Genomic DNA, 25,031 nt, shown 5'->3' with positions numbered 1-25,031 from the left:
AAAAACACACACAAAGACAAAAAAATTGACTTTTTAATAAACGGTGTTGAGACAATCAGGGAGCCATTTGGAAAAAAAATTAAATTAGATCCATATCTCACCCCATGCACAAAAGTAAACTCCAAATGGATCAGAGGTCTAAATGTAAAGGAAAAATAAAATCACACAAGGACTAGAAAAAAAGATGGGTGAGTTCCTCTACAATCTAGGAGTAGGTAAAGGTTTTCAAATTATGACTCAAAATCCAGGCGCAATAAAAGAAGAGATTGATCAGTTTGACCACAGAAGTTTTTAAACTTTTTCGTAACAGAAACACCATAAACAAAGTAAAAATGCCACTGACAAAGTAGGAGAAAATATCTGCAAATTTTATCACAGCTAAAGGGCTTACTTCCCAGATACATACTCTTGAAAATGGGCAGGGGGAGAGTCCAAAAGTCTGATAGAAATATAGACAAACTTGAATAGACAATTCACAAAGAAATATAAAAATGGCCCTTAAACATAGGAAAAAGACATTCATTCAATCACACTCAGGACTGGGAAAGTGCAAATTAAAACCACAATGAGATAACCCTGTCCTTCCTATTGGAATGGCGAAATTAAAAAGAACGACAACAAAAGACTTTAGGCAAAGCTGTGGGGAAACACAGAATCTAATATGTTGCTGGTGAGAATGCAAACTATCACAGCACCATTGGAGAGGATTTTGGCAATATCTGACAAAAGTACATATGCATTTACTTTTTTTTAAATTATTTTGGTTTCGGTTTTTTTTTTGGAGGAGGAGGTAATTAGGTTTATTTTTTTTTAATAGAGGTCCTGGGACTTGAACCCAGGACCTCGTGCATGCTAAGCACACACTCTACCACTCTATACCCTCTCCTTCCACATGTGTTTACTTTATTCCCCCGTAACACCAGGCCTAGAGATTTACCCTGAAGGTACACCTCCAACACTACACAAATACACAAGCACAAGGTTATTCATTGCAGCAGCATCTATTATTGCTAAATGTTGGAAACAACCTAAATGCACACAATATAAAAGGCTGGTTGAAGTTACAGTACGTGCACATGGTGGAGTGCTATGCAGCTGTTTTTTTTAAAAAAAGTTCAAAAATCTAAAATGGAGTGATTCCCCAAAAATATTGCTAAGAGAAAAAAACAAAATGCAACAGATTATCTATAGTATGCTACCTTTCATATAAGATGGGGAAATTAAAAAAGAAAAACATATGTATCTGCTGACCTGAGCAAAAACTATCACTAGAAGAATAAACCAGATATTGATGAAATTAGTTACATCCAGGGGTGGGTGGAAATGGGATGGAAAGGATGGGAGGGTGGGAAATGGAGTAGAAGTGATGAGGAGTGACAGTTCTCTAGATATGGCTTCTTGCATAGTTTTGACTTTAGGACAGTATTATGTTTCTAATACTCAAGGGGGGAAAAAAAATCAACAAGGTCAAGGGAGAAAAAGCAAAATGGAATACAAATAGAAATAAATAAACCTAGCTGTGTTTCAAATGAATAACATAACCAAACTTAAGAAGGGCAATAAAAAGAACCTGGGTAAATCTTGGACACAGTATTCTGACTAAATACCCACAGGCTAAAGACAAAAAGAGCTATAAACAAATACTGAAACTCAAGCAGCGGGTCTGTTTTTCACAGCCGTACAGGTTGGCAATTCTACAGTGACATAATGTGTATTCTGGGGTTGAATAAATAAGACTCAATTTGCTCACTGTCAGAGAAGAGAGCTTCAAATATGGAATGAGGAAGGCTGGAATTGAACCCACTGGTATTGAATTGGAATTGAAGGTGAAAGTGTGAACTTACAGTTTTAAAAGAGAGGAAGAGATACATACATACACACATACAGAGAGGTTTGTGTATGTGTGCGTGCACATATATGCAGATATAATCCCCATATACGTATTTGCAAGAAAGCAGGGGATTGTACAGTTTGGGACTTGCTATATTAAATCAAAGCAGGTAAGTTTCCTTACCACAGGTTTCCTGAAGGTGCTTAAGTCCCTAATGCAAACTCTGAATCGCCCACAGGACAATATAATACTTCACAATTTCCAAAATTATTTGACCGTGGAACCCTTTCCCATGGGGTATGACACAGGACTAAAATTCATCTAAGAGTTTTGAAGATGAGCAGAACCCGGTTGGAGGCCCCGCCTCTTCCTAGCTAGGAGACCTGGGCAAGCTCCTTTCGTCTGCAGAAAATGGGGGAAACATGATGAAATCTCAGCAGCGTGGAGAAGACTAAATGAGATCACACCCCGGCACCTCATTAGCTTCTCTCTTTCTCCTCTCTCCCGATTCCCTTTCGCCTTCCCTCCCTCCTTTCCTCCAACACTCCCATCTAATCCCCTCAGGGCGCCAGTTCCTGCAGCCGCCAGCTTCCAAGTCCAGCCAGCTTCCAAGCCCAGCCCCGGACCGTGTGGAGAGTACAAATGAGCAGGCCAGCCCGCCTGAAAGCAATTAGCTTTGTGGAACGCTGTGGCCTTTTCTTTCCTCCTTTAGAAACTGGTTCTGAGCCCAGCACCTGGGTGACAAGTTGGATTTGATTTAAGAAGCCAAAAGAAAAGGGGAGGGGAGTAGAAGGCAATTAGCAAGGCTTGCAGAAAATTATAAACCCCCATTCTGATCTTAAGGAGGCGGGAAACGTGGAAAAGGAGGGGCAGGAGTGCCCACTACCCCCCTTCTCTGATGCTGTTTTCCTCCTGGAGGCAAAGAGCTTCTTTCTCTTGGTTTTGCTTAGTCTCGGCTCGAAGGATTTGGGTCACGGGTTGCAGACTGAACAGGCAGCTCAGATTAGTTGGAAAACTCCCAACCAATTTTAAATGAATTTAAAGTGAGCCATACCCAGGGGAGCCCCTGCATTCTGAGAGTCAGTGGCAAGTTTGGAGAAGGAAGGGTGGAGATGAGCCCATGGTGATTTCTGATCATTTTATAGCCCTGTCTGCGGGCTGAGGCTCAAAGCTCAGGGCTTTCTCACATGGGGATGAGAAATCACTGGTCAGTCTCCTGGTAGCAGGACAAAGGGAAGGGACCAGGTTTACCCAGGGGGTTAGGCAAAGTGGTTTGCATGACCGAGGACAATTCCATCAGCCCTCCCTCATGCTGTTCCTCACAGTGGTGATAATGGTCAATATATAAATAAATAATGGTAATAATAAATAATAATAATGGTAAAAATAAGAGCAGTCATCTGTCAGGTGCCCTCTGTGGGTCAGACATGGCTCTGAGCACTACAGTGTACATATTTATTATATTATCCCATTTTAATCCTTATAACAACCCTGCAAAAGAAACATTAATTAACTTAACAAGAATTTACCTATTGAATGCATTCCACGTGCCAGAAACTGTGCTATAGGTGCTGGCAATAGCATAATGAATTTACAACAGTGGAGGAATTACTACCTCATTCTACAGATAAGGAAGACCGAGGCTCAGAAAGGTAAAGTAAGTTTCGATTAAAATGCTCCCATATACTTCAGTTAATGAACTTCAGTTAATGAAGGCACCACCACAGACCACTCCCCACCTGAGGCTGCATATTGAATAGTGGAAATGTTCAACAGCAAGCAGACAGAACCTCAAACATGAGCCTTTACAGGAAGCTAGTTTCTTTCAGTAGGAACTTGAACTTATTTTCTATGGTGAGGACAGGTTCTCTTGTTAAATGAGCAACGATTTGTCTGTTGCTTAATAATAAGCAAGCTGGTCTGCAAGTTTTCTGAGCAGGGGTTTTACAGAGCAAATGGAAGTAGTCCACCCCATCACCCAGGGAAGATCCAGCAGATATGGGAAGAAAAGATAAACTGAGGCACAAAAGCATTAAGTAATTTTGCTTGTTTGATCAGAATCACATCTAGTATCTCATCCATCTAGAATCACAGAGTATTAGAACCAGAAAGGGAACTCACTCACCCCTAAAGTGCACATGTCTCCAACATTTACTGCTTCCTTTGGTAAAGAAACACCCGTTTTCACAAGGACAGCCACAGCTCCTCCTTACAGTCCCCTCACCTTGGAGAAAAGAGGGCCATGACAGCTCCAATCAGGCATCACATTACCTGGCTTCAGGAACCAATTCAGGGATGGGTGTGCTGTTGATGGGCCAGTGTTGTCCAATGCGGGACAGGCAGAGGTTCTCTGAGCTTCTGGAAAAAAGCATCCTTGTTCTTCTGAGACAGTGTCTGCCCTGTGCCTTGAAGCTGAAGCTCTGCAGAAGGCAAAGCAGACAGCTTGGAAGAAACTGAGTCTTGAGCACATCACTGAGCCACTGAGTCAAACCAACCTGGAAGCCCACCCTTACTCTGGATTTTCCAGTAAATCCCCATTATGGGTTAAGCCTATCTGAGTTGGCTTATATGCCAGAGAGGAACAGTGGCCAATAGGAGGCCAAACTTGTCCTCTTACAGGTAAAGAATCTGAGGCTTAGAAAGGTCCAGTGACATACTCAAGGTCACACATCCAGGGGAGGGAGGGGTCAAACTCTCTCTGGAAATTTCCAGAAGGAAGAATAAAATTCTAGTTTGGAATTTCCCTGAAAATGGACTTCTATTACTGATTTTCTATGGGGAACAGAGTTCCTAAATTAGAGCTATCCAGTAATAAAACAGGGTGCCCTTGAGGCAGTTGGGTTCCCCATCACAGGAACTGTTCAAGCAGAAAGACAAAAAGACTCAATGGCAGAGTTGCAGAGCAGAGGGAGAGTAGGTCTCCTGGAGATGGCTCATCTAAATGTCCCCAACTGCACGGGCTGGAAGGGGCTGGAGAAGCAACTGTGTTAGTACCTGAGTCCCTGCAACATGGAGACTTTGCACAACTAGGAAAGCACCCTGAATCTGCCTCCAGCCCAGAGCTCTGCCCTACCAAGCCACCCTAGTTCTCCTAAGGAAGCCTGGTAGGGGGGCGGTCAAGGTAATGGGAGGCAGCCTTAGTGCCATGGCTCAGAGAACTGGCACAGACATATGCATAGACATATGAAAAGATGCTCAATCTCATGCATGATAAGAGAAATGTGCATTAAAACTGCAGTTTGATACCATATTTAACCTATCAGATCACGAAAACCCACAAGTTGACGAGCTGTTCAGCTGATGAGGCTGGGTAGAAAGAGACACTCTCAACCTTGCTGGTGGAGTGCCTACTGGCACAAGCACTGTGGGAGATGGTTTGGTAGCATCTGTGAAAAGTACAGGTGCACACAGCCTGTAACTTAGCAACCCCACTTTGTCCTACAGGTATACTTGCCTGTGTGTGCAGTGCTGTATATACAGATATAATCACTGCACTGGTATAACAAAAGATAGAAAGGTCCTAAACGTCCACGACAGAGGGCTAGGTAAATACTGTGAGTCCTCAGTATGATGGAATACTACACAGCCACGAGGGGGAAAATGAAAACATTCTATGAATGGCTCTGGAAAGAATTTGTGTTGTTAAGGTGAGAAATTCCTGGAAAAAGGAAAATGTATAATAGCATGCAAAATACATTAGCTTTCAGTAAAAAGGAAGAAAATATTATGTATTCATATTTCTTGTATTTGCATAAACCCTAGAAGGGAACCAACAAAAGTGATGATGGCTGTTTGGAGCTGGGGGAACTGGGTGGCTGGGAGATGGAATGGGAGGGAAACTTCACAACTTACTCTTTCATATTGTTTGAAAATATATACAAAAAGGAAAACGTTTGGAGTTTGGAGCCTGATAGAGTTGGGTTTAAATTCTAACTACGTAGACTGGTTGTCTTTGTTTTTTGTTTTTTTATAATATGTATGTATTTATTATTCACGTGTTTGTGTATAATTTGCTTATGCTTATGTAGTTTATGGTGTGATTTTTTTAACACTTGTTTATTGAGTTATAGTCATTTTACAATGTTGTGTCAAATTCCAGTGTAGAGCACAATTTTTCAGTCATACATGAACATATATATATTCATTCATTGTCACATTTTTTTCTCTGTGAGCTACCACAAGATGTTATATTAAGTCAAGTAAAACTGCTTTCATATTATTTTCCCTTAATTATGAATAACAGTTTTAGTTTTAAAAAGTCACAGATAAGCCACATGAGAGTTATTCAGATTTTTTTTTTTTTTTGATGTGAGTCTCTAAACGCCAGTTTCCTCAAAGGAGCGTAATGATACCTGTTGGGGTGGGGGGTCGTTACGAACATGAAATGAGGTAATGCTGAACACACTTTGCTCAAGAAATGGCTAATAAGTACAGATTTTAACATTCCCCAAATAGACTTTTTTTTAAACAAAACCATAGAGGAAAAGCATTTTGAGACTAAATAATAATGACATCATAGCTGCCACCATCTGACATGTACACTGTAGTACAAGCGAACCACACAGGAAGGAGAAACAGCCTTAAAAGGAAAGAGACACCAAAACATGGACGAGATTCTCCTTCACTTGTGCATGAAGGAGGATAGATTAAATGACCAGGGTAGGTTAGAAAATCTGGTGAAAAGTTCAAAATATTGCAGAAGAGCAAACTGTCAGGAATAAAAAAAATCCCAGCAAATCTAACAGGAATACTATGTGATAAGACACTCCTTGCCAGTTATTTGACCATGTTATTAATCAACTCCAGTTATTTATTGGAGAAAAGATTATATAATGAAAATAAGAAGAAACTCAAATTTATAATTTAATAGTTATTGTAATTTCCTACATATTCATTAAAAAAAGAGATAGATGTAATAGCCATGGTTTTACCTGCTCCTCATCTCCTTGGAGAATCTCTCCCTCCCAGCCTTCAGACCTTGGGTTTGAGGAGACATCTGATTCAAGCCTGTACAATCAGACAATTTCAATTCCCTGGCCAAAGGGATTATTCAGAATGGTGATAAGACCCAAACATGGACAATGAGAGGCAATTCTGAGACTCAGGCCAAAATTATCAGAATATAAACATTCTCTTTCCAGTGAGTTTACCTCGCTGGCAGGGTGTAAGTTTGGAATGGCTAGTGGCCCTCTCTGCCACCTCGTGGGGAAAGCTGTGCTGGTTGGTTCCATGAGGGCAGGGCTCTGCTGAGAGCCCATAGCATTTGTCCCCAGAACTTCTTATGCCAACAGACACCAACAAGAACCTTCTCATCAAGTTCACATGGAAGCCCAGAAATGCCAACAAGGGAACACCCCCAGGCGCAGCCTCTGGGGGTAGAAGGCAGAGCTAAATGTCAATACTTCTGGTGGTAAATTCTCAGGCAGATCATTCCAAGAGGCTTTACTGACAGTCCACGGAAGTATGGGTCAGAATCGAGCCCCAGTTGCCCATAGCAGTGACTTCGATAGCATACCTGTGTTAGTTAGGGTTCTCCAGATAAACAGGACCAGCAGCATATATATAGAGAGAGAGAAAGAGATTTAGTTTAAGGAATTGGCTTACACAGCTGTAGTGACTGGGAAGTCCAAAATCTGCAGAGCAGGCTGGAGATGGATGTAAGAGTTGAAGTTGCAGTCTCAAGTCTGAAGTTCACAGACTGGAAACCCAGCCAGGGTTTCTATGCTGCATTCTGGAAGCAGAGTTAATTCTGCTTCAGGAAACCTTTGCTCTTTGCTCTTTGTTCTTAAGGCCTTCAACTAATTGGATGAGGCCCACCCACAAGATGGAGGGTAATCTACTGATTTAAATGTTAATTATATCCAAAGAATACCTTTACAAACCACTATGGAAAACAGTATGGAGATTCTGTAAATAAATATAAATTTATTTTATATTTCTGTAATAAAAATAGAGTTGCCATATGATCCAGTAATCCCATTCCTGGGCATATATCTGGTGAAAACTCTAAACTTGAAAAAATACATGCATCCCAGTGTTCACAGCAGCACTGTTTGCAATAGCCAAGATATAGAAGCAACTCAAATGTCCACCAACAGATGATTGGATAAAGAAGTTGTGGTGTATATATATACAATGGAATACTACTCAGCCATAAAAAAGAATGAAATAATACCTTTAGCAGCAACATGGATGGACCAAGAGATTATCACATTAAGTGAAGTAAATCAGACAGAGAAGGACAAATATCACATGGTATCACTTACATGTGGAATCTAAAAAGAATGATACAAATGAACTTAGTTACAAATAAGAAATAGACTCACAGACATAGAAAACAAACTATGGTCACCAAAGGGGAAAGGTGTGAGGAGGGATAAAGTGGAAGTTCAGGAATTTGCAGATACCAGCTACTATACATAAAATAAATAAGCAGAGTCCTACTGTATAGCACAGGGAACTATATTCAGTATCTTATAGTAACCTATAATGAAAATGAGTATGAAAAGGAATATATAAATGTGAAAAAAATATATTTACAGCAATATATAGACTAGTGTTTGAACACACAGTTGGGCACTCTAGCCTAGGCAAGTTGACTCATAAAACTGACCATCACAATACTCTTAAATCAGCTTTTCCTCCTTCACTCATACTCCCTACCCCATCACTTCCACTCCCTGAAATCACTACCCACATAAACAAGCTGAACCCAAGTTCTTGTCTCAGGCTCTGATTTCAGGGGATCCCAGCACTCACCATGTGGAACACAACTGGTCATTTTCGCTGGCTCCAACTCTTCATAGATATCACTATCCTAATCATTTCACATCTCTTTCCAATGACTTTCAAAAACATTTTGGTTATACACATTTGCATAACTATTAATAGTATATAATACAAAGAAGTATTAAATAAGCGAGTGCTATAGTCTATAAAAATTGGGACTGTTTGGAAAAGGGGATGGTCAGAAAAGTTTTTAAGAAGAAGGGGAAATTTTATCTGAGATTTGTGAGATGTGGAAGATTCAGACAGGTGGAGAAGAGAAGGCAGGTGCTTCCAGGAGGAGAGGGACCACATAATAGCTGGTATTTAGTGAGCATATACTACATGCCAACCATTCTTCTAAACCCTGCACATGGATTAAGTCACTTAATCCTCAGAATAGCTTTGTGAAATATGTATATTATTTCTACTTCACAGATAAGGAAACACACATAGAGAAATTTAAGGAACTTGGCCAAAGCTCCATGGAGCTGGGATTAAAACTCAGCAGTCCAACACCAGGTCCCACACTGGTAACCCCTACACTCCACCCCTCTGCCTAGACTATGATGTGGTTCTTTTAAGCTGAGATCAGGAGCTAGGTTTTTAGCTGTTTTGTTTTAATTATGAAAAATACACACAACATAAAGTTGACCATCTTAACCATTTTTAAGTATTTGGTTCAGTAGTGTGAAGTATATTCACACTGCTGTCTAACCAATCTCCAGAAATTTTTCACCTTGCGAAACTGAAACTCTGTACCCATTAAACAACAACTCCCCATGTCACCCTCCCCTAGGAGGCCCCTGGAAACCACCATTCTGCTTTGTTTCTATGAGTTTGCCTACTCCGTAAATCTCATGCAAGTGGCATCATACAGTATTAATCCTTTTGTGTCTGGCTTTTTTCACTTATCATGATGTCTTCAAGGTTCATCCATACTGTAGAATGTGTCAGAATGTCCTTCCTTTTCAAGGCTGAATAATATTCTCTTGTATGCATATACCACAATTTTTTCTTCATCAGCCAATACACATTTGGGTTGCTTCCAACTTTGGGCTATTGTGAATAATGCTGCAATGAATATGGATGTGCAAATATCTCTTCAAGACCCTCTTGCAATTCTTTTGGGTATATGCCCAGAAGTGGAGTTGCTGGATCATATGGTAACTCTATTTTTAATTTTTTGAGTAACAGTCATACTGTTTTCCATAGTAGCTGCACCTTTTTACATTCCCACCGACATGCATTAAGTATTTCAATTTCTCTTCATTCTCAGAGGAGCTCAGTTTGGACCTTTCTAAATTTGATGTGAAAGCAGGACACTGAGTGGAACTCTCCAGGAGACAAAGATACTGACCATGACTCAGGTGACAGGATGGTACTGCAGACAGATTTGGACTTTATCCAACAGGAAATGAGAGAAGCCATGAAAGATAAACGCACTTGCTGATGACAGTGGCAGGAGGAGAGCAGAAGGTGAGCACGAAGACTTAGGGAATCGCCCAGTTGGGTGGCAATTAAGTCACAAATGGAAGCTGCTAATTATTTTTTAGAAGTTCATTCTCTAAGTTAAACATTCCCCGGCAGTCCCTACATTTGCTTAGCAAACGCTTTTGCATACTAAAATCAGTACTAACTTCTCTCTGATGCAGTTACCCAAAATCAGAATTGGAGACGCCAGTGATAGTTAACATCTGGATAGATTTTCATTTTTCATTTAAGTAATTCTTATAACAACCCTGCGGGGTCGACATTATTATTCTCCTAGACTCCTCTAGTAGGGAGGCAAAGCAATGAATGCTCCTAGGAGGGGGACAAAGTCTCCTGGCCTTATTGCTATTCCCACCCAGGCAGGAGGATTGGAAGGGAATGGTCAGATTTCTAGCACCGAGAATGATGTATTTGCTACTTGGCAGGGACACCGCATTTAAAGTATGTGTGCAAAGATCAGTGGCTGTCAGACGTCTGGGGAGAGATGGAGACGAAAGACGTAGCACTGGCAATTTTTAGGGTGGAGAAATTATGCTGTATGATACTGTGGTGGTGGCTACAGTTATTATACATTTTTGTCAAAACCCACCGAACATGCGGACCCTAGGGTAAACTATGCACTTTAGTTAGTAAGTAATCACCAACGTAAGCTTGTAAGTAGGAGAGCTGAGACCCAAACTCAGATCTTCTGACACGAGAATCTGTATTCCTTCTATTATTCCATACCGCTTCTCTAGCAGAATAAGGTTTTCTTTGATATTTAAGTGTTTTTCTAACTTCTGAAGCTTCTAGTCCTCTAACCATTGCTCAGACGTCAATTGCAATGCACACAGGTCCAGGCGCTTGCATGCCTGATGACATCTGTGTCTCCTTCCCAGATCCTGTGACTTTCTAGCTCCTCAGGTCACACTTTTAATGTGTTAATGTGGGGCAGGACCCTCTGCCCAGCCCTCCACAGAATCATACCAAGAAACACACTGAGAAAACCAAGGTCAGAGTGAGGACAGGGATATTAAATCACATAGGGATGCCCAGGGCTTTATGTCCTTCAAGAGAATGATCTTTTTGCTTGTGGAGGAAGAATGAGATGGATTCAGTCATTCAAGAAACATGTACTGGGGCCCTGGGAAACATAAATGAGTAAGACATGGTTCTTGCCCCCAAACAGATCACTGTCACCAGGGTGGGGTGGGTAAGGTGAATTAGCCTATAATTACACGCAGGGGTAACACTCAAAATATTTTACACCTGGAAGAGCATGGAAGCCAAACAATCAGAACGGATGCTCAACTATTCAGAACACTCTACTGTCATAAACAAGCCACCTGGACATACCCACGTGTATTAGTCAAAGCTCAGGCTGCCGTCACAAAATACCATAGGTTGGGTGGCTTAAACCACAGCAATTCAGGGAGATAACTGGGCAGGAGATGCAGATTTTGAGAGAAAGGAGAACTTTAATGGTGAAGAACAGGAGCTCTGTAGACAGACTGCCTGGTTTTAAAGCCCAGCTCCCACTTTCTTTTTTTAAGAGGTTTTTTTAAGAGTTTTTTTTAAATTAAAGTGTAACTGATGTAGAGTTTTATATAAGTTACAGGTGGACAATATAGTGATTCACGATTTTTAAAGGTTATGCTCCATTTATAGTTATTATAAAATACTGGCTGAATTCCCTGTGCTGTACGATATACCCATGTAGCTTATTTTTTACATAATAGCTTGTACCTCTTAATCCCCTCCCTCTATCTCGCCCCTTCCCTCTTCCCTCTCCCCACTGGTAATGGCTTGTTTGTCCTCTATCTCTGTAAGTCTGCTTCTTTTTTGTTATATTCACTAGTTTGTTGTATTTTTTAGATTTCACATATAAGTGATATCACACAGTATTTGACTTCCTCTGTCTGACTTATTTCACTTAGTATAACGCCCTCCAAGTCCAGCCATGTTGCTACAATGGCAAAATTTCATTCTTTTTATGGCTGAGTAATATTATATTGTCTATGTGTATATATATATATATACCACATCCACTTTATCCATTCATCTGATGGACAAAGGTTGCTTCCATATCTTGGCAGTTGTAAATAATGCTGCTATGAACATTGGGGTGCATGTATCTTTTCGAATTAGTGTTCTTGGTTTTTTCAGATATATACCCAGGAGTGGAACTTCTGGGTCATACGGTAGTTCTATTTTCAGTTTTTTGAGAAACCTCCATACTGTCTTCCACAGTGGCTGCCTAAATTTACATTTCCACCAACACTTTATGAGGGTTTCCTTTTCTCTACACCCCTCACTAACATTTGTTATTTGTGTTCTTTTTGATGGTAGCCATTCTGACAGGTGTGAGGTGATAGCTCATTGTGATTTTGATTGGCATTTCCCTGATGATTAGCAATGTTGAGCATCTTTTCATGTGTCTTCTGCCTATTTTTTAATCAGATTGTTTGGGGGTTTTTTGATGTTGAGTTGTCTGTCCCAGCTCCCACTTCCCAGCTGTGTGACTTGGAGCAAGTAAACCTAATCATGCTGTGCCTCCGTTTCCTTGTGGGTAAAAGAGGGTAACAATAGTACCAAACTCATAGCTCTCCTGTGAGGATTAATGAGATAATACCCATACAGTACATAAAACACTCCCTGACACACAGTAAATACTCTATAATTGAAAAAGATTATTATTATTTAGCAGCATAGGCATAAAGATGGTGACTGAAGTCTGGGAAGTAGATGACATGAGAGTGAGATAGAAAAGAGGGCTTAAGACAATGCTGAAAGAACACTAAGATTTAAGGATCAGATAATAGAGGAGGAGGAAGAGCTGGCCAAAAAAATAAGAAATGGAAGAAACCAATTTCAAAAGAAGGTAGTGCTCAGAGATATTGTGCACCCACGTTCACAGTAGCAGCATTCACAATAGACAAAAGGTGGAGGCAACCCAAATGTCATCCACCGACAGATGGATGGATAAACAAAACGCAGTGTATACATACATTGGCAGACTATTCAGTGTTAAAAAGGAAGGAAGCTCTGAAACGTGCTACTACATGGATGAACCTTGAGGACACTACGCGAAGTGAAACAAGCCAGGCACAAAAAGACAAAACCTGTATAACTCCACTTAAGCTCTGGAGATTGCTCATGCAACAGCGAGAACGTATGTAACACTACTGAACCGTACACTTAAAAATGGTTAAAATGGTACGTTTTGTGTTATGCATATTTTTGCCACAATTTAATTTTCATTTTAATAAGGGAGTGGCCAATAGTACTGAATTCTGCTGAGAGGTCCAGAGCGATCAGAACCAGAAAAGGGCCCTTGGCCTTATCGAAGGGAGGCCGTAAGTAAGGCTGCAGGCGCAGCAATGGGGCTGAGAAACGTCACTGCAGTGGTTTCTGGAGGAAGTGGGAGACAAGGAGGAGACAGAAAGCCAAGAAGCTCACCTGTAAAGGGGCCTGAGACATGTGTTCATAGCTAAGAGAGGATGGGGGCTGTGAAAAGGGACTTGTTCCTTCTTTATTAAATTCCTCTTTAAAACTGCAAAACTAAGGCATGCTCACCCAAACCACTTACGTACTACATCGACCTACAGAGAAGACATCATCGATCCTCCCTACCCCTGCGCGCCGCCCAGGTTACTTGTGTTAACAGCCCTGTGGTGCTCCACGCTTACACCAACATGTTCATGTACAGTGTGTGCAAAGGCCTGTGACAGAAGCAGGCTGTGTTCAAGAAGTGTATTCTACCGGAAAACGTGTGCAAGGAAGATGGAGGTAGCCTGGGGAGGCAGGAGCGAGGTCCTGCAAGACCCTGCAAGCCTGTATTTTATTCCAAGTGTGATGAGTTATGGGAGGACTGGGGTAGGGGGAGGCAGGATCTGCGCAGAGTACGGCAAGGGTTGAAGGTCGACTACCTAGGAGGCCCAGCAAACGTCCTTGTGAGGAATGACCACGGCTTGGACCAATGGCGGGGTGGGGGTGGTGAGAAGTGGTTGGATTCAGAAGGCATTTTGAAGGGAAAGATAACAGAACTTGCCCCTGGATTGAGCTAGTTTCTCAGGATGGTTAAGCAAAGTCCCCAACTCAGATAGCTCGGAAAAGATAGAGCCAGGATTCAAACCCAACTCATCTATTCGACAAGTATTCCCTGGGTGTCTGTGCTAGACGCTGAGGAATGGAATGGTGATTGAAACACTGTCCCCACCCTGACAAAGCTCCATTCTAACCGTGGACGCAGTCAATGTCCCACAGCAAGCAGACTTGAGCCAGGCGGCCATGTTCACGTCCCAGCTCTGCTGCTCAGCAGCTGTGTGACCTTGGGCAAATTACTTGACCTCCATATGCCTCAATGTCTTCATCTGTGAAATAATAGAAAAATATACACATATTGATCTCTGCCCCCAGTTCCTGGCACAGAGCTCCTAAGACCCTTGTAATTTCCTAAGTGATAAGAGCAGTAGGAGCATCTCTTGTTCTAATATTTGGTCTTTGACCCTAGTTCCTGACACAGAGCTCCTAAATCCCTTGGAATTCCCTGGGTGATAGGAATGTCTTTTGTTTAAGGTGGTGATCCTTGCCTGGCTCCTGGACAACTTCAGGATGGGGGCTGGTCACTGGAAAGACCAACCTCTGATTAGAAGTTTGGAACTTCCAGGAAGGGGAGAAGGGCTGAAGGCTGAGTTACTGATTGATCACGCTTAGGCAATGAAGCCCACACAAAAATCCCAGAAGTATGGCATTCGAAGTGAATGATGGGTTAGTGAGCCCATGGGTGGGGAGCACAACTCAACTCCACCAAGACATAAATTCCTGAGCCTGGGACCCTTCCTGACCATGCCTACATAGCTCTTCATCTGGCTGTTCATCCATATCCTTTATCATATCCTTTATCACATAATAAACCAGTAAACGTAAGTGTTTCCTTGAGTTCTGTGAGCTGTTCTAGCACATGACTGAAGCCACAGAGAGGGTCGTGGGAACCTTTGATTTATAACCAGTTGGAGAGAAGCACAGCTGACAGCCTGGATTCACAACAGGCATTGAGTGGCGTGGAGGATAGTCCAATAGGACCGGGGTCCGTGCTAACACAGGCTAGTATCAGAGCTGAACTCAACTACAGGACACCCAGCTGCTGTCAGAATTGCTTGGTGTGGAAAACCCACACATCTGGCGTCAGCAGTTGTGAGTGTGAGCGTAAAGGGGCAACACAGGGGTGGTTCTCCCTATTCAACATCTGTAAGATGGAAACCAGCATCATCATTCCTACCTCACTGCTCACTGTGACTTAGATAATGACTTAGTATGAAAAGTGCTTGGGATAAATAGTACCTGGCACAGAGGAAACACTTTATAAATGTTAGCTATTACTACTGCAGAGGTGAAGCTCTTAACCATTATGCTGTTGAGCCTCAGTTTTAATTTCCCATCCTGACAATGCACATTAACAGTAAATTTCTTCCTTTGTTCCACCAAATGGAGAGGTGGATTCAATAGCAACTGACTCTCTAGACACCAGAAGTTAATAATAATAATAATAATAATAATAATAATAATAATAATAATAATAAATATCTATTAATTAGAGAAATTGCCATATATATGCCTCAGTGTATACATACATTGAAATAAAATGATAAAGAGAGACCCCAAAAGGATGACATTGCATGGGTAGGACCATGACGGGATTAATGATAATAGTTGATTTCTTTTCTTCTTTATGTTGTTCCTTTTTTTTTTTTCGTAGTTCTCCATCATGAGACTGGATTCATCTCCTAGCCATAAAAGCAACCATAAAAAGCTATTTTTTAAAGTAATATCTGGGCAAAGGATCTGTAAGCCCAAAGGAAACAGGAATGCACCCACGTCTTTCCCTTTGCTTTTATCTCAGGACGTGCCCTGAAATGTGAAGAAGCACCGACTGTTCACCATTGTCCCAAGGTGAGATCACAGAGGGATGACTCAGAAGTGGCTTCTCACACCAGGCAGCTTCTGAGCCAGGAAAGAACATGGGAGCAGGCAGCAGCCAGCCTGCTCTGCAGAGAAACCTCACTCTCAGAAGGAACAGGGGCACAGGCGGCAGGGCTGGAAGAGCTGACAGCATGCTCCAACCCTGAGCCACACAAGGCCAGACTCGCCTAATTAATCCTATTAATTGTGAAGAAGGCGCTTTAAGCAAACAGGCAGACCCAACACACTGGGGAATTAAAGACTGTCTAAGTTTAGAACCACCCCCCCAATCTGGCTCCCTCCACCTGCAATAAAAATCAGAAACTCTCAGCATCGAGACTAGTTTTGCTTCAGCTCCCCACAGAGCCTTGCATGAGGCCATGTACACAGGAAATGCTGTGCTTTGATTATTTTTAATCGGTATCTCTTATGTTTCCTACCCAGCATCTATTGCTCCCTCTTCCTAGTAAAACGCCCCAGTTTGTCTGAGAAAACACCCCTCTTACCCACTCCCTCCCACTCTCAGTGGGCCTGTCAATCAAGGTGACCTTCCTGCCCCTGCCCAGGAGGTGGGCACTGAGCCCAAGCCAAGCCAATCAGATGCTCCCTTCCTTGAAGAGAGGTGGAGTAGATTCCCCCCGCAACAAGTCTTTTCAGAGGCTCAAATGTTACCCAGATCAGTGGAGCTGGAATAGTCTTTATCCTTTTAGAGACCTGGTTCTGCAGCCTTCCTCCACTTCTGACTGCCCCAATATCCTTCCAATAAAGCCCTTTTTCCTGGTACCATGATAGTTCTCTCTTTTTTTTTAATTGAGGTATAGTCAGTTTACAATGTATTAACTTCTGGTGTACAGCATAATGGTTCAGTCATACATACACATACATATATTCATTTTCATAATCTTTTTCATTGTAGGTTACTATAAGATATTGAATATAGTTCCCTATGCTATACAATATAAATTGTTGTTTATACTATATACAGCAGTTAGTGTCTGCAAATCTTGAACTCCCAATTTATCCCTTCTCACTCTGGTAACCAGAGGTTTGTTTTTTGTGTCTGTGAGTCTGTTTCTGTTTTGTAAATAAGTTCATTTGTCTTTTTTTTTTTTTAGATTCCCCATGTAAGTGATACCATATGGTATTTTTCTTTCTCTTTCTGGCCTACTTCACTTAAAATGACGATCTCCAGGTCCATCCATGTCGCTGCAAATGGCATTATTTTATCCTTGTTTATGGCTGTGTAGTATTCCATTGTATAAACATACCACATCTTCTTTATCCAGTCATCTGTTGATGGACATTTAGGTTTCTTCCATGTCTTGGCTATTGTAAATAGAGCTACTATGAACATTGGGGTGCATGTATCTTTTTGAATTAAAGTTCCCTCTGGATATATGCCCAAGAGTGGGATTGCTGAATCATGTGGTAAGTCTACTTTTAGTCTTTTGAGGAATCTCCATACTGTTTTCCATAATGGCTACATCAAACTACATTCTCACCAACTGTGTAGGAGGGTTCCCTTTTCTCCACACCCTCTCCAGTGTTCATTGTTTGTGGACTTTTTAATGATGGCCATTCTGACCAATATGAGGTGATACCTCATTGTAGTTTTGATTTGCATTTCTCTGATAATTGGCAATATTGAGAATTTTTTTCATATGCCTTTTGGCCATTCATATGTCTTCACTGGAAAATGGCTTGTTTAGGTCTTCTGCCCATTTTTGGATTTTTTTTTTCTTATTAAGTTGTATGAGCTGTTTATACAGTCTGGAAATTAAGCCCTTGTCAGTCTCATCTTTTGTAAATATTTTCTCCCATTCTGTAGGTTGTCTTTTTGCTTTGCTTATCGTTTCCTTTGCTGTGCAAAAGCTTGTAAGTTTAATTAGGCCCCATTTGTTTATTTCTGTCTTTATTTCTATTGCCTGGGTCGACTGCCCTAGGAGAGCATTGCTAAGATTTATATCAGAGAATGTTTTGCCCATGTTCTCTTCCAAGAGAGTTATAGTGTCTTTTCTTATGCTTAAGTCTTTAAGCATTCTGAGTTTATTTTTGTGTATGGTGTGAAGGAGTGTTCTAACTTCACTGATTAATATACGGCTGTCCAGTTTTCCCAAAACCCACTTGCTGAAGAGACTATCTTTTCTCCATTATATACTCTTGCCTCCTTTGTCAAAGATTCTTTTTATTTAAAGCCCTTTTTATTTAAGGAAGCCAGAGTTCTGTTTCTGTTGCTTGCACCCAAAGAACCCAAACTTTGCTCTTCAGCATCAAGAAACTCAAATTAAAATAATGAAATTAGTTAGCAGTGATCTGGTTACTATTAATAAATTATTTTCACACCCATTGTCTCTTTTGGACTTACAGGAAATCAGCAGCTCAGAGGGGTTCAGTGCCTTCCTCTAGGCCACACAGCTAGCAAGTGACCAAAACATGGCCTCAAACTAGCTCATTAGCCTCCTGGACCAGAGTTCTGCAGCCTGGAGAGGAACCTCTGCTGCATTACCTCTCCCCACCCATCAGTCCTTCACTGGCTTTGAATTTTTCTCCACTTGCAGGTTGTGTGTAGCTATTTTACAAATTCCTCAAGGGCAGAAAGGAGCTCTTTCTCCTGCTCCTCCCTTTCAGGGCCAGGCCTCCACTGGGAGGCTATGTGCCCAGGCCCCATGCAAGTTCTCCATGCTAGAACCTCTCATCAAAAGTGACACCAGCAAACAAGCAAACCTCAGGCCTCGGCAGTATTCACACTGAAAATATTGATTCTAGGTCTTTAGGGCACAGTGGTGAAGAAAGCAGATCAAAGCTTACATTCTAGTGAAAAAGGCAGTCTACAGATGAACAAACAATATAATACTATATTATATATATTTACATATACAGTTGAACAACATGGGTTTGAACTGCATAGGGCCACTTACATGTGGATTTTCTTCAATAATACAATTGGCCCTCCATATCTGCCGATGCAAATCCTCAGATTCAGACTATGGGATTTGAGCATCTGCAGATTTTGGTATCTGCAACTGGTCCTGAAGCCAATCCCCCACCAATATCCAGGGACAACTGTAATATAACACCAGACAGTGATAAATGCTCTGGAGAGAAACAAAGCAGAATAAAGATCTGGAAGTGGAGTTTTTCATAGATAGGGGATGGGCAAGAGGGAGAGTACATTTTAGCGGAGAATGGAATGAGTGAGAGAACAAAGCAGGGGAATAACTGGGGGAAAGTGTGCAAACCGAACAAGCACAGAGGTACAGGAGGGGCTTCCGGGGTATGCAAGAACTTCACAGAGGCCAGTGCTGCACTGAGGTGGGGCGACAGGGTTTGGGGGTGGGGAGGCAGGCAGAGGCCAGAGGAGGCAAGACCAAGTCTTGGGAAGGACTTTGCATTTGGTCCCAAGAGTGATCAGGAGCTATGGGAGGCTTGTGGGGGTGCGGGGAAGGAGAGAAGAGGGAAGAGCATCATCTGACTTCTATTTTTAACAGGCCTTCTGGTTGGTGGAACCAACCAATATGGCACAAACACAGCAACAAAGTATGGTACATCCATACGGAGGAATACTTTTTGGCCATAAACAGGAGTGAAGTACTGACACATGCCAGACACACACACAAATATACATGCTGTATGATTTCTTTTATTTAAAAGAGCCAGAATAGGCAAGTCCATACAGACAGAAAGCAGATTAGTGGTGGCCAGGGTCTGGGGAAAAAGAGATGGGGAGTGAATGCTTAAAGGGGATACAGGATTTCCTTTTGGGGGTGATGGAAATGTTCTGAAACTATATAGAGATGATGGCCACACAATGCTGTGAACTCAACACTACTAAATGAGACACTTTAAAATTACTTAAATGGTGACTTTCACATTCTGTGTATTGAAGTAATTTAAACAATTTAAAAATAAAAAGCTGATTCTGGCTTATGTACACAGAGAAACATAGGGGAAAGAAGGAAACAGAGACTAATAGGAAAGTTCAGCAGCTCTGCCTCGGGCTTTGGCACATTCTTTCCCTTCTCCAAGCCTCAAATCCTTCATCCATGAAAGTGGAAATTCTCACAGGCCCCACCTCTTGGGTGTGGTGAGAGGACCCAAATACTTGTGAAGTGACCCAGGGCTCAGTCCATAGATCTTTCCCCTTCCTGATTCAGACTCACTCCCCTGGAGATCTCATCCAGGCTCATAGCTTTGAATTCCATCTCCCAACTTAACTCCAGCCAGATGTCTCACCTGAACTCCAGCTGGCCGGCTCAGCCTCTCCACTTGAGTTTGCAACAGGCATCTCCAACTTAACACGTCCAAAACATACTGTTGATCTCTGCCCCTCCCCTATCGTTCAACCTTGCCCCCATCTCTGAAAATGAAAATTCCATCCTTGCAAATATCTAGGAATCCTTGACTTACCTCTCTCGCTGTTATCCAATCAGTAAATGCAGCCAACTCTGCCTTCAGAATGCATCCAGAATCCAATCTCTTCTGGTCCAAGCCACAGTCACCTCCAGCCTGGATTATTACAATAGCCTCCTGGCTCTCCCAGCTTCTGCCATTGGCCCCCTTCAATCTGTTCTCAACACAACGGCTCAAGGGATCCTGTTCAAATAGAAGTGATACTGTGTCAGTCCTCTGCCCAACGAAAAATGTTCCCACCAAAGACCTCACAATTATCTCTTCCACCAGGCTTTTCTCTGAGACACCCATGAGACTCATGCCCCCACGTCCCCTGTGTCTACACTCTAAGAGACCTTCTCAGCAAGGTCTCTGCTGGCCACCTATTGAGGGTTGCCAGATAAAGTACAGAATGCACAGTTAAATGTGCATCTCAGATAAACAAGGAGTCACTTTTTAGTATAAGAATGTCCCATGCAATATTTGGGACATTTTTGCATAAGGCAGACTTAAACTTGAAAATGTTCCCTTGCTGGATGAATGGATAAAGAATATGTAATGTATACAAATATAATGGAATATTACTCAGCCATAAAAAAGAATGAAATTTTGGCATTTACAAGAACACGGATGGATCTGGAAGGTATTATGCTTAATGAAATAAGTCAGACAGAGAAAGACAAATACTGTATGTTATCACTTACACATGGACTCTAAAAAATAAAATAAACTAGTGAGTATAACAAAACAGAAACAGATTCACAGATACAGAGAACTAACTAGTGGTTACCAGTGGGGAGAGGAATGGGTAGAAGTAAAACAGTAGTATGGGATTAAAAAAAGTAAAAAACACTATGCATGAAATAAATAAGCTACAAGGATATATTGAACAGTACATTATTTTATAATAACTTTAAGTAGAATATAATCTATAAGAAATATTGAATCAATATGTTGCATACCTGAAACCTACATAATATTGTAAATCTATTATATCTCAATTAAAAAAATAAAATTATCTGTTGTTTATCTGAAAGGCCAATCTAATCAGATACCCTGGATTTTTTATTTGCTAAGCCTGGCAACCCTAACTAAAAATAGTAACCATCACCCCAATATTAGTGAACCCCCTTCCCTGCATTTATTTTTCTCCTTAGTATTTATCACCACCCCACATATTATATGTGCTATTTATTTTGTTTATTGTCTGTCTCTACAGTAGCCACATGTGGCTCTCAGTATTTGAAATGAGGCTAGGTAGGACTACTGAGGAACTGAATATTTTATTTTATTTCAATTAATTTCAATTTAGGAAAGAATATTTTATTTATTTATTGGAAAACTTCAAGTGTGTTTAGAAAAACCTGTATAAGGGAATATAGTTTTCAACTATAAATTCTGTAAAATTGAAGTATAGGTCATGTATTTCCAATGAAACTTCAGCATTCAAATCAAGATGCACCCTAAGTGTAAATTACACAACGAATTTTAAAGACTTACTATAGAAAAAAGAATACAAATTATCTCATTAATAAATAGAGTTTTGATGTTGACTACATATTGAAATGATAGTATTGAGAGCATATATTGGCTTAAAGATAATATACTATTAGAATTAACATCAACTGTTTCTCTTTACTTTTATTAACATGGTTACTAGAAATTTTTTAATTGCCTGTGTAGCTCACATTGTATTTTTTTTTTTTTGGACTGTGCTACCCTAGAAGTAGACTCATAGACTTGATCAGGACTTGGTTCCCCTGAGAGCAGAGCTGAGACCATGAGCCTATGGTTTATTCTAGAATGTGATACCAGGAAGTAGATGCAAGGGACTGGGGATAGTGAGGAAGAAAAATGAGTCAACAAAAACATGCATTATCCAGGTCAATGTTGGTAAAAGGGATAAACTGGGTGTTTGAGATTTGCAGATATAAACTACTATACATAAAATAGATAAACAACAAGGTCCTACTGTATAGCACAGGAAGCAATATTCAATATTGTGTAATAACCTATAATGAAAAGGAATATATATACATGTATAAATGAGTCACTATGCTGTACACCAGAAATTAACAAAATATTGTAAACCAACTACAGTTCAATCTAAAAAAGAAAAAAACACATAAACGCAGAAATCCTTACCAAAATATTAGCAAATAGAATCCAACAGCACATAAAAAAGATTACACATCATGATCAAGTGGGGTTCATCCCAGGGACACAAGGGTGGTTCAACATATGCAAATCAATCAATGTAATACATCACATCAACAAGAGAAAGGACAAAAACCACATGATCATCTCAATAGATGCAGAAAAAGCATTTGATAAAATTCAACACCCATTTACGATTAAAAACTCTCGCCAAAGTGGGTATAGAGGGAACATATCTCAACATAATAAAAGCTTTATATGACAAACCTACAGCCAGCATAGTACTCAACGGTGAAAAACTCAAAAGCTTCCCACTAAAATCTGGAACAAGACAAGGCTGCCCACTATCACCACTCCTATTCAACATAGTCTTGGAAGTCCTAGCCACAGCAATCAGGCGAGAAGAGAAATAAAAGGCATCCAAATTGGAAAAGAAGAGGTAAAAGTGTCACTATATGCAGATGACATGATACTATATATAGAAAACCCTAAAAGGTGCACACAAAAACTGCTAGAACTAATCAAAGAATTCAGCAAAGTAGCAGTTTACAAGATTAATGGTCAAAAATCAGTTGCATTTCTTTACACTAACAATGAATCAACAGAAAAAGAAAGTAAAGAAACAACCCCCTTGACCCAGGAATCCCGCTCCTGGGCCTGTATCCAGAAGGAACCCTACTTCAGGATGACACCTGCACCCCAATGTTCACAGCAGCACTATTTACAATAGCCAAGACATGGAAACAGCCTAAATGTCCATCTAGAGATGACTGGATAAAGAAGAAGTGGTATATTTATACAATGGAATACTATTCAGCCATAAAAAATGACACCATAACGCCATTTGCAGCAACATGGATGTTCCTGGTGAAGTAAGCCAGAAAGAGAAAGAAAAATACCATATGAGATCACTCATATGTGGAATCTTAAAAAAAAAACATAAATACAAAACAGAAACAGACTCATAGACATAGAATACCAACTTGTCGTTGCCAAAGGGGTGGGGGGTGGGAAGGGACAGATTGAGATTTCAAAATTTGTAGATACTGACAGGCATATGTAGAACAGATAAACAAGATTATACTGTATAGCACAGGGAGATATATACAAGATCTTGTGGTAGCTCACAGTGAAAAAAAATGTGACAATGAATATATGTATGTTCATGTATAACTGAAAAATTGTGCTCTACACTAGAATTTGACACAACATTGTAAAGTGACTATAACTCTATAAAAAATGTTAAAACAAACAAACAAACATGAGTCTCCTCAGCAAGAAACTAGTCTGCTTCATCAGCTGATAGTCCTTAATGGGGGGCAGGGGGAGCTGTGGGAAGGATAGCTTGGGGTGTTTATTCACAGTCTATAAAAGGTGCTCTTTTAAGGGTAGTTCTCCCTTTTATTACATTTCCTTATGCACACAGCAAGTGCTAATAAATGCTTAACAAACACGTTTTAAACTCCTTGGAAAGGATCCGGAACTGCCTTCCATCACCCCAGTGCCCACAACGGACCAGCCGCTGGGAAAGTGCTTACACGGCCAAGTTCCCTGAACACCAACAATCCTGCACTTGGAGGCATAAGAAGGGTAATCCGCGACTTGTATCGACAAGTCTTTCTTGGACGTTAATTTGTCTCTCTGACTGAGGCAATACGGTTTCCACCTCTAATCAAGGCCCGTCATTATCCACACCTCTTAGGCCTCTTCACGTCAGTCATCTCGGCAAGACTGGCCTTCTAGCTGTAATTACAGAAAAGCAATTCCTCTGGCTTCACCGAAAGGCAGTTCCTTTCATTTCCTGGAGTGGCCACCCCTAGAGTCTCACGTCAGGTGAAACCAAAGAGTAAGGATTGACTCTGGCTCTCCTAAGGCTTCAGCGGTGCAGGGAGAGGGAAAGAGAATGGGACTCAACTAAAGGAAAAAACAAAAACAAAGAAGCAAGTGTAAAAAGCAACCCCACAATAGAGACTTGTAAAGCAAACTTACCGCAGAAAATTCGGCTTGAACGTCTGGAAGCTGTGGCGCCGGCAAAGCCAAATGTGCTCCGAATCCTACTTCCTTTCCCGCTTCCCGCTTCCCGCTTCCGCTTCCGCTTCCTAGATCCATGGAAAGACTACAGTTCCCAGAAACCTTTGCAGTGAAGCTGATGCCCACGTGACCAGTTCAGGCCAATGGGCCGTGAGTAAAAATTATATATGCATCATGCTCTTCCCCTCGCCCCACCCCCACCGCCCGCATTGGGATGGTAGCATCCCAAAGTAGGGCAGCCTGAATCAGGGAATCACTGCAGAGAGGACAGCTGCCCTGGACAGTCACCAGACTTGGCATGAGGCAGAGTCTGAGGTGCGGGGCCGTTTGGTTCCTACAGCGTAAGCTTGGCCCATCCTGAAAAAAACAGAGGCTTTCTGTCACTTCCCAGTCTACATTTAAAGAATGTCATGAAACGTCCAAG

The 25,031-nt window shown here is 41.2% G+C and overlaps 1 long non-coding RNA gene across 1 annotated transcript in view; it reads right to left on the bottom strand.

Annotated features, from left to right (window-relative positions):
* Positions 1-24,653, bottom strand: part of LOC140689314 (uncharacterized) — a 130,006-nt gene extending 105,353 nt beyond the window's left edge. Inside the window, exons 1-2 of the long non-coding RNA XR_012064224.1 lie at positions 24,566-24,653; positions 20,438-20,623 (exon numbers count right to left, since the gene is read on the bottom strand). This is a non-coding gene — a long non-coding RNA (uncharacterized lncRNA). The remainder of the gene's footprint in view (positions 1-20,437; positions 20,624-24,565) is intronic.
* Between the last annotated feature and the right edge of the window lie 378 nt (positions 24,654-25,031).

Source organism: Vicugna pacos, chromosome 25 (genome assembly GCF_048564905.1).
Source record: "Vicugna pacos chromosome 25, VicPac4, whole genome shotgun sequence".
NCBI lineage: Eukaryota > Metazoa > Chordata > Mammalia > Artiodactyla > Camelidae > Vicugna > Vicugna pacos.
The sequence above is the reverse complement of the archived record's forward strand: the minus strand, read 5'-3'. Positions and strand labels throughout refer to the sequence as shown.